The sequence below is a fragment of the Sapajus apella genome, unplaced genomic scaffold (assembly GCF_009761245.1).
Source record: "Sapajus apella isolate SASKATOON/1434 unplaced genomic scaffold, GSC_monkey_1.0 scaffold31, whole genome shotgun sequence".
In the NCBI taxonomy this organism is placed as follows: Eukaryota; Metazoa; Chordata; class Mammalia; order Primates; family Cebidae; genus Sapajus; species Sapajus apella.
In genome coordinates, this window is record NW_022436971.1 from 7,724,865 (window position 1) to 7,736,539 (window position 11,675).

Below are 11,675 nucleotides of genomic sequence, written 5' to 3' on the forward strand. Positions count from 1 at the left end.
TCAATTATCAGACATCATTTCCTGGGAGGGAGGATCAGCAGATTCCTGTATCTAAGGAGAAACTTGGGATCGATCATATTGGAGCTCTTTACAACTCTGAGGTTTCTTTGATTCTGTCTATAATGTAGAACTGAGTGATCTATATCAGATGAACTATTCCATCTTAGGCCCCATTTTTCAAATAGGGAAACAGAGATGTTTGGAAATTAACAAAAAGGTCACAGAGCATGTTAGCTGTGGAGGTGAGGCAGAAGAAACTCAGACCTTCTCCAGCCCTGCTAGTTTCACTCCCTCTCTATCTTGGTGCTTCTTGAACTGACTCCAGTCAATGGCCCCACTTATTTTTCAATGGGCTGAGCCACCTTGAAAATAAGCCTACATATTTTAAATGTGTTTAAACATTCATTTAACCACATTTCCCAGATAAATGATTAACAAAATATGTTTCTAGTGGAAAATAAATTTAAAAACTCTTTTGTTGTAACACTCTTCAGGCTCTCTTTGTTCACATTCCTTCAACCCTCAACCAATATCTATGTGCCATGCCCTGACTTAGTCTGAGAAATAAAAATAAATAAATGAGATACTGCTTCCTTCCAAGATATTCATAGACCTAGGGTGTGGGAGATGGACCAAACAAAAGCCCCACTACAATGGAATGAATAAATGCTCAGCAGAGACATAAGCTTAATACAATGCTATGGAAGATTAAAAGAAAATCTTACATTTGTGAGGGAAACTTAAAGAAGGCTCCACAGAGGAGGTGACATTTGATCTGCAACTTGAGGTATGTATAAACCAAGACAAAGGAAACAGTGAGTGCACTGTTCTCAAGATGTGAAATCATATATGAGACCTATGGAGCTCACCAAGTCTGAAACACCAAGTGTCAGGACAGGAAGTAGTATAGGATGAGACCACAACACAGAACCATGCTTGGGAATTTGGAAGTGACCACATATGCAAATGACTGAATGTATCCATATTTTAAGAGGATTACTTTGGCAGTAGGATAAAAAAAATAGATATTGTCTTAATGATCTTGGAAGAGTTCGTACATCAGAGGCAACTAATGTAGTCCAATATCCATTTATTTATTGGTTTATTGAGCTTTGATTTCAACCTATTAACAATATGACATTCATATTGCCCAAAAACACGTTAAAAAGTAAAGCAGAAACATTAGAAATTTCTGATTCTGTCTTTCCTGCTTATTTCAGGGCACAGCAAACTTTTGAGAGTAGAGACAATATAATTACACTGCATACATCCAACACAGCTCTGGGCTATGTGAGGCCACAGCAAATGTCTAATAAATTGAAATTGGAGAAAATGCATTATTTTTGAAAACTAAAGATGAGGAACTGAAGCAGTGTACACCAGTCACATTTCAACATAAAAACAATTTGGAAAAATCATCACTTTTTTGTTCTTATTTCTAATTGGCAAATAATATATAAATTTATGGGGTACATTGTTATATTTTAATATATGCATACACCATAGAATGAAAAAAATCAGGCTAATTAACATATCTACCACCTCCCATATTTACCTGTGTGTGTATATGGCATAAGCATTTTAAATCCACTCCCTTAGCAATTTTGAAATAAACATTATGTTATTATTAACTACAGTTTCCATGCTGTGCAACAGATCTCAAAAATGTATTCCTCCTAATTGAAACTTTGTATTCCTTGACAAAATTCTCCCCATTCTCACCTCTCCCCCAGCCTCTAGTAAACATCATTCTATTCTCTGCTGCTATGATTTTAGATTCCAAATATAAGTGACATCATGAAGTATTTGTCATTCCTATGCCTGGCTTATTTCACGTAGCATAATGTCCTCCCTCACTATTTTATTCTAATCACCGCTTCTAAGACATTTTCACCAATTGCTCTGTCTGGTTAGATGTAGTACACTTTCTACCATCCAAACTTTTTAACCCTTCTTTTGGTAAGCACACTTGAATCTTACTCCCAGCCCATGTAGTATGGTTGGAGCTGAACCCACTCCCAGCTCTAGAGGCAGATCCTTTTGGCAAGAGAAAATCAGCATACTGTATTCCCCTTTCCTTAGTGATTTATTTAGTGATGGTTAAAACACCCAATCAGAGCGATAAGACACCATGAAACCTTTGCTGGGACTTCTGGAGAAGATGATCTCAGCTCTTCTCATGCACTTGAGGCTGGAGGCAGGGGATGCAAGAGCTGGAATTCCTGCAGCCATCCTCTGATCACAGAGAAAGAGCCTCCCTTGGGATGAGACCAACACAACAGGAGTCAGAGCCAATCAGTGGAGAGAAACCACTTCTGAGAGCATGGTTTGAGTAAGATCTTACGTTGGCGTTTTTATTTATATTAGCCATAGATTCTTTTACTTACACTGCTTTGAATTAAGCATTCTATCACTTACAACGCAGATTTCCTAATAGGGAGATGTGACTTCAGGGGGAAAATTGATGACATAAGTTCATCATTTATCTACCTGCCTGTTAAGCAAGTTGACTTTGTTATTATTTTTTCCAGAAAAAGTAATCCAGATGATGTTTTTCCAGTTCCATTATGTAAAAGCTACACAGGAAGTCCATTCTCTAGCCTCCATGCTTCCACAACACCATGAGACTTCTTTGGCCCTTATCCTATCTCATAAAGTAACATTTGTGGGCTTATCTTGATGTCTTAATGGATGGTGGTTTTCTTGTGAGAGCAGTTTCTTGCTCATCTTTGAATTTTGCAAACTCTCTACACAGGGCCTGACATGTAGCAGGTGCTCAAAACATGTTTGATAAAGTAATTTGCATTTATTCTATAAAGGCACTATAATCTCTTGCAGATTATACAAAATTGAATTTTAAATTATCTGGCTGTACTGTTCTTTTTAAAAAATCAATAGAAATAAATATAAAATTAGTAAAAACATTTCCTTTTGAATCATTCATAGATTCTGTAAGATTGGCCATCCCAAGTGAAATAGAACTTGTCACAAATTTTGAAGGAGAAATTTAATATTTTTCTAAATTATGTTTTAAAGAACTAGGCAGTGTTAAAGAAAGTTCTTTAGTCTTATTTTCTTGGAACTAGGAAATCACGTTTTGTCAAGAGTGAAATACAAGCCTGAACACTGAGAAACTCATAAGTTATTTTTGAGCTTTCACATAAATAATAATAATTCATTAACTCTGATTTAAAATATCAAGGCAAAGGACAACTATTGAATTGATTAACATAAGTTACCTCCTTTTCTTTCCTAACCATTTCAGCTTGTTCATGTCAATTAATGTCCTGGATTTCCATGTCATGATGGGAAATCTAGCACCTACCCACACTGTCTATAAATATTTACTGCCCAAAGAATGTTTATTGGAATAAAGTAAGGAAAAGAAACTGACTTTCTGGAGTATTTACTGTGTGTCAAGCACTTTTTGGAGATGTTTTAATTTGTTATCCCACTTAATCCTTGTAACAATTATTTTATTCATTCATCCATCTATTTATTCATCCTTCAATAAATATTATTAACATCCTACTATGTGGCAGGTATTGGATAGGCACTGAAATTGCAGTGGTAAACAAAGCAAAACTATAGAGTTTACAGAAGGGAAAGTAACAGAAAGAAATAGTTAATCCATGGAAAATTTTGGGGTGGGGAGTGGGAACTGAAGTGGTAAAAACATTAAGACAAGCCTTCTCTAAGGAACTGGCTTTTTCGACTATGTTGGAGGATGAAGCAAAACCAGCTATGGAAGATCGGGGGAAGATGGCCAGGACAAAGGGAAGAGCATGGGCAAAGGTCCAAAGGCAGCAATGAGCCTGGTGCACCAGAGTGACTGAAATGAGGGCAGCAAAGCAATAGGAGGGAACACTACCCACTTCCATTTACAGATGGGGTAATTGAAGAACACAGAGGCTCACCACATTACCTCATGTCCCACAGCTAGTGTGTTGTAGATCTAGGATTTAAATTCAGACTTCCCTGACTCAACCGTCCATGTTTTTTCCAGGACACAGCCTACAAACCTTAAAGAACAAGTCAGGAGCATAAATCCTCATAATCCTGCCCTTTTCAAGGTTTAGGTCAGAATCATTCATGCCCCAAATTATCATTTTGCCTCTTATCTTCCCCAACTCCCATGATGCAGGCTTTTTACTTAACTTCAGCACAGCACTAGTCATTTCCAAAACACTTGCCTATCATGCATTTATGCTGACAATCAAAACAGTCACAAGTAAGGGAAATAAATTAAAGGGCAGTAAATAACATATGGAGCAAAAACCACCCTATTTTTTCTCCAAGCTGGGCAGGAAGGGGATGCCAAATTATAGTAGGAAACCAAAAATATGAAAACATCAATAATAGTCTATCATTTCTACACAGAACTTTGAATAATATGTAGTTCTTCCTTCAAACAACATGAATAGCCAGAAGAGAAAAAAAAATACTATTCGCATTTTTTGTTACAAATGAAAAATTTGAAGCACAGCAAGCAGAAGAAAGTCCTTTTGCTCAAGGTCACAAACTAGTAAGTAGCAGAATCAAATTGTATTCCAAAACTCCTAGCTCAAAAGTTTGTATCTCTTCCTCTCTACCTATTAGGCAGCTGCCCTAGAACAAGAGAAAGAATAGCAATGACCTTATATAACAGTTGTACATATTTGGGGGTACATGTGATAGTTTGATACATGCATACAGTTTGTAATTATCAAGTAAAATAACTGGAATATTAACCACTTCAAACATGTATATCTTCTTAATGTTGGAAACATTTTAATTCTTCTAGTTATTTAGAACGTATAGTATATTGCTGTTAACTACAGTCACCCTACTGTATTATCAAACACTAGATCTTACTCCTTTTATAGAAATTTTTTTTTTTACCTATTTACCAACCTCTCATCACTTCCCCTCTACCCTTCCTAGCTTCTGGTAAGCATCAATTAACTATCTCCATAAGATCCCAGTTTTTAACTCCCACATATAAGTTTAGGTATTTATCTTTCTATACCTGGCTAATTTCTGTACCTGGTCACTTAATATAATGAGCTCCAGTTCCATCCCTGTTGCTGCAAATGACAAAATTTCATTCTTTTTATGGCTGTATCATATTTAATTGTGCCTCTGTACCACATTTTCTTTATCCATTGATTTATGGATGGACACAGGTTGTTTCTTTATCTTAGCTGTCGTGAATATTGCTGAAATAAACATTGGAGTGCAGATATTTCTTCGATATACCAATTTCCTTTCTTCTGGATATATACGTAGTAGTGGGATTGCTGGATCATATGACAGTACTATTTTTTAGTTTTTTGAGGAAACTCCATACTGTTTTCCATAAAGGATATACCAATTCACATTTCCACCATCAGTGTATGAGCATTACCCTTTCATAATCCTTGCAAAAATCCATTACTATTTGTGTTTTTGTTAAAGCTATTTTGATTAAGCCGAGGCGAAATCTACCTTATTAAATCTACCTTCTTTGGCTTTGATTTTTATTTCTCTGATATTAGAGACATTGAAAATTTTTTCATATACGTTTGTATGTCTTCTTTTGGGAAATGTCTATGCGGATCTTTGCTCATTTTTAATTGGATTATTTGCTTTTATGTTATTGAGTTGTTTGAGTTCCTTATATATTCTGGTTATTAATCCCTTGTCACATGGATTGTTTGCAAATATTTTCTCCTGTTCTTTAGATTGTCTCTTCACTTTGTTGCTTGTTTCCTCTGCTGTACAGAAGCTTTTTTGCTTGATGTTATTCCATTTATCCATTTTTGCTTTCCCTGTGTTTTTGAGGTCTTATCCAAAAAGTCTTTGCCTAGGCCAATGTCCTGAAAAATTGCTCAATTTTTTTCTATTAGTTTCATAGTTTTAGGTCTTAGATTTAAGTCTCCAATCCATTGTGATTTGATTTTTTTATATGATGAGAGATGGGGGTCTAGTTTTATTCTTCTGCATATGGTTATCTGGTTTTCCCAGCACCGTTTATTAAAGAGACTATCCTTTCCCTAATGCAATAATCTTAAGCACAAAGGAAATCCTTCTGTGGAAATACTAACAGTGATTTTGCAAGCATTATTGGTGTGAGTGGACAGAGGAAGTATCAGTAACCTTGAAGCCCAAACTTGAGAACTCTTTATGGCTTGTTGTAATGTCCAGGCTTCCTATAGGCATAAGTTAGTAAGGCCAATGAGGGCTTTTCTATTTGGCCTTTAGCTTCTTAGATCTTTAATGTGCCAAGAGGAAGAAGTAGAAAATAATTTGCAGTTGCTCCTTTGATTGTTTTGACAAGCATGAATATTTCAAAATAAGAGAAACGATCATCTTTTGGGTGCTTATGACATACCAGAAACTGCAAATTGTGTTGCACACATCATCTCATCTACCTTTACAGATCCCCGTATGGTCAATACCATGAGTCCACACAGACCTCATAATATTAAGCTTACTTCCCTGTACACACAACCAGTACAAAGTTGAGCTGGGGGCATTTATCCAGTGTTCTCCTTGGCCCATATATTTCTGTTTGCAGTATAAGTCTGCTTACTAAACCTCCTTTCTCAAAACCTATCAAATCTTTTTCAAGTGCTTATTTAGCTGAGCTCCCGAGTGAAGTGACGAAAAATCTAAGTGAATGGGGTTTGAATTCCTGGCATTTTCTTATATAGATTTGTTTCTTAAAGTAGTTTTAATCAGCTTCCATAAAGGTGATTTGGGTGGCTAAAAGGTAATAAAATAATCAAATATGATTGGCCAAAGATTTATTCTTTTTTACCTGAGACAGCATTCTCTTAGATGATGAGGTCAGCTTCTCATGAGGCTTAGGAATATCAGAAATAAGGAAGAATCACCTCCTTCACCCAGAATGAAATTCAGGGCCAATGGTTTCCTATACCTGAAATTGGCATCATTCCTGTGACAAAGAGGAAGTCAACCATTTCTTTCCTTCCTTGTTCTTAAGAAGAGTTCAAAAAGTAAAATCATAAAATTTAAATAAACGAGTAAGGGGGACTTATAACAGAGTATTAAAGAGATAAGGAAAGGTTCAGTTAATTTTAAAATTACACAGCCTCATTCACTTCTTCTCCAACATTATCGCTTTCATCCAAAATCTCCCTCTCTTCCCACCCAAACCCTTCCAACAGATTCCTGACTGGCTTCTTGGCTTTCAAGTCTCCATCTTGAACACACTTATAAATTGTAACAAGAGCAATATGTTTAAACACAAAATTAATCATCAATTCCCCCGTTTGAAATCCCATATTGGCTTCTAATATCTCCTTTGATAAAGACCAAAATTCTTCACAGAGAATGTTTGTCAAGGCCCAGAACCACCTGGAGTTGACTGAATCCTTAGTTAGAAGCCCCAGGTCACCCTGAACTTCTTCACCACAACATGTATTGCTGATGTAATTAAATACTTGGTTGTGCAATTATTTGCCTCCCATAGATTGTAGGCTGTGAGGCCAGAGATTCTGATGACCCATAGCACAATGCTTAATAGACCCTCAGTAAATATCTGATGAACAACCTATGTGGAAGGAGACTTAGCTGCCAGGTTAGCAATTTTTATCTTTTGAATATAAGAAGCCATTGAAGATTTGTGTACCTGGAAGTAACATGCATAAAATTTTTCAATGACTTGCCCCAGAACATGATTAAGAGATTTTAACACCACCTCTGCCATTTAGTATTCTGAATGCCTCCAGAAAATTTTGGATGTCTCCAAGATGGAAGCCCCCAGAGGTCAATAAAAGTCTCCTGAAAAAGCTAATGTTTCTTGGGGATAGTCTTCAATACCACTATGATCCACATTTTCTGAGGGAGGAAGTGTAGAGGACAGAAACCACAGAACTTAGACCACAGAGGATGCAAAATTGCTGACATTTAAGCCGCAGAGACCATTCAGTATCAATTGAGCTAAGGGCCATATTTCAGAAAGATTCAGCAGCAGTGAAGTTCAATCTATGTACAGTGTAAAATTTATTCCTAGGGATTGCCACAATACATAACTAGTTGGAAGATTTGCATAAACATGTATTTATAGGTTGTCAATATAAATGTAAAGGATATGTGCATAAGGGGTTATCTCTCTCATTCATCTTAAGGGGCTCCTCGGGGGCTAAATAACATGGCACTGTTTGTATTCACAGGAGTCGGGTTAGAAAAACAAGAAAACAAACTGAATTCAGTCCAAAATACTGTTTTATTTTCAAGGCCATCTGTGCACAGACATAGCCCAGAGGCAATAAAAAGTTGCATTATTCTTCATTATTGTCCTGGAAGAGTACCCTGGCTTAATAAGGGAGCCCTGATTTTGTAAATGGGAAAAAGCAACCATTCACTGCGATGGAGAATTAACCTGCTTTTGAAAAATAAGTGAATTTTGTCCCTGAGTAAACTTTGGTGATTCAATTCCTTCTTTAAAGTTGGTACTAATAGTCTAATCCCACAGAGCTTTGTAGCTGGTTAATGCCTTCATTTCTGTTTCTGAAGTTATGTTTCTGTTTTACTATTAAGTTGATGCAAAAGTAATTGCGATTTTTGATGTATCTAAAAGTCATGTTTGATTAGTTTGTGAAAAACTTGCTTATATATTTTTTTATTTTCTTGAGACTAATTTTTCAAGATGAGGAAAATGAGTAAAGAAAGGAAGTTGTTTGTGTAGCCTTGAGGAGAGCTCACAAGCTATTCATGCCTTTAGGGGAAATATGACCTCACACAAACTCTTGAAATGTTTTACCAAATCACTGTAATTCCTATATCCTTTGCCAGAGGATATCATATGTTAACATTTTCTTTAATTTTCAGACTGGATATTGAATACTTAATTTCTCTTTTCAGGTGTAGAGATTTTTGAGTGCTTAGATTTGCACTTCTGACATTATAGCACAATACTGGTTTTGTTTCTTACTGGACTATGTCACCAGGACAAGTGAGGGCCCTATGGAACACTTTCTGCTTCTGCTGTCCATGGCTTCCAAGTTGCTCACACTTGGGTGCCAAGCGCATCTTGCAGCATTCTGTGCAGCAGAGAAGCCCTAAGTTAGAGGCCTGTAGGGCAGCCAGAAGGCAATGCTATATGAGGCATGCCTGCAAGTGGCTGGGGGGCCAGGAGCAGCTTGCCCGGTGAGCTCCTCCAACTGTAGTATCCATGGAGGTCACAGAACCTGGCTCAAGGACTGCAGGGATAGCACAGAAGAGGCTGGGGGAGCCCTGGCAAAAAAAAAAAAAAAAAAGCTGCATGTAGAAATGAAAGCTAGTACAAAAATATCTTGGCTATTTTCAATTCCACATATAAGTGAGATCACACAGTATTTGTTCTTCTGTATTTGGCATATTTCAGTTAACACAATGCCCTCCAGATTCATCCGTGTTGCTGAGAATGACAGGATTTTTTTTTTTTTATGCTCTGCTAAGAGACTTATTCTTGCAAGTAATTAGTGTTTGACAAAGGTCAAACACTCCCAGCTGCGTTTTAGGAAAGGTAGTATGCTGGCTGGATGAGAAGGACCTGTGATGCAGGCCAGGTGCCAGGGAAAAATGGGAAATGATTATCTATTTCCAAGATCCTGGCAGACCCCGCTCAAAGGCAAGTTGCAATAGAAGAATGGGAACAATCAAAGCTATGGGTTCTGAAAATAGCCTCTATCTATGTACATTGATAGTCTTCCTTGGAAAGTGGGTAGCTGTCAGATTTCATGAGCCTCAGTCTACATCCCAGTGAATCCTGGCAAACACAGATAGAGCCCCGGGACCAGAGATGGGCTCCAAATTCAACAGTCATGCATCAGCTGAGTCCCCAGAGGCCTGAACACAGTGGGCTGAGCCCTGTGCCAGGAGAATCCTCAGCTTTCTAGAGCATTCCTCTCGACAGACAAATCTACCCAGTTCAGAGCTCCCCTGTTACCCAAAATCCCTGTAGGAAGCTCCAAGGAGACTTAGAGCAAGGAAGCACCATATTGGCTGACTCACTCCCTCATCTATAGCACAAATATTTGTGGAGTTCACTCCAATGATTAAATCCTTTCGACCAAGGGAAAGGACTTTACAGTGCTCTTTATTAGTTATTGGATTTTCCATTTCTCAATGCGAGGGTGGAGAAGAAGATGCAATAAAGGCAAACAGTTTGAAATTGATTGTTTGCTTCTCTCCAGGGTAATTTCCTGGTAACTGACAAAATACACAGACTATAAGAAGCATTCATGAACTTATGGTAAAACTCTTTTCTTTGCATTTTAAATTTTTTAAAATCTCTTAAGCTGCAATGTTTTGTTTTTAAAATGAGAATAATAACACAAATTCATAAGGTAGCTGTGAGCGGGTTCACCACCATATGACAATGGAAAACAGTGCATTGCAGAGCTCTAGGGGGCACCTTTCACAAAGACTACAATGTAAACGGTGCCTGCTGCAGCTAAGCAGTGTACAACCTACACAACCATATGTGGCAGCCCTGGCTCTGAAAGATCAGGGGAATTAAGGCTATGAAGCCACTTATTAAACTGTAACAGTTGTAGTAAGTATCATAACTATTGCCAGCTACGTCCAAAGGAATTCCTGAATCTCAACAGTGATCTGCCTTTAGCCAGGGGTATGACTGAGCCATGTGCAGCTTGAATTGAAGATTAGACAGCAACAAAAACCTGACCACTGCAAGTGGAAAACCTTACAGGCCACTTAACCTGAGGAAAAAAGTAGATTAGGGATCTCAGAAAAAAATGGAGCAAATGTGAACAGTAGCAGATGTATGTTGTATTTACTTTCCTCCAGACATTCTTCCAAGCATGTTGCATATATTATCTCATTAAATCATCACTCCCACTCTATTAGCGGATATTGTTATCCTATCTTATCATATTAGTGGATACTGTCATTAGTGATACTCTATTAGTGGATACTGTTATCATATCTTATTAGTAGATACTGTTATCATGTCTATCATATCCATTTTACAGATGACAAAACCCTACACAGAACATTAGGCATTAGACCCAGCTACCATGGTTTGTTTGTAAGCAGTGGAACAAAGAGCTGACCCTAGGCAGTTGTCTCCAGGGACTGTGATCTCAGCCACCTCCCTGGTCTCAGCGAGGACAAACCTTACTACACCATGAGGCTTCCTATGCAAAGTCTGAGCATCAGACACCCAGTGGGGGAAACAGACAAGGCCAACAAATCAAGCACAAATGGTGCCTTGAGCACTTCCTAGATGCTTCATAAACTCCACGGGCCAAAGGAGGAGAGTAAAAACAACATGACAAGGCTTCTGCCTTTCAGAAGCTCACACAGTATCTAGACAATACAAAGGCAAAAACAAAAACAAAACAGGAGATAATTAATCAAAAAAGCACATTCAATCATGTGGTGGGGGTTAAGCATCTCTAATCAAAAAATCTGAAATCCAGAATGCTCCAAACTCTGAAACTTTTTGAGCACAGACATGGTGCTCAAAGAAAATGCTCATTGGAGCACCTCAGATTTTGGATTTTCAGATTAAGGATGCTGAACTGGTATAATGCAAACATTCCCAAATGAAAAAAAAAAAATCTGAAATCCAAAGCACTCTGACCCCAAGCATTTTGTACGTTCAAACTGTACCATGGCAGAAGGATTTTTAGCAAAAGAAAAGTGTTTTCTGGAAGGCTTTCTAAAGGGTCTGGAGCCTC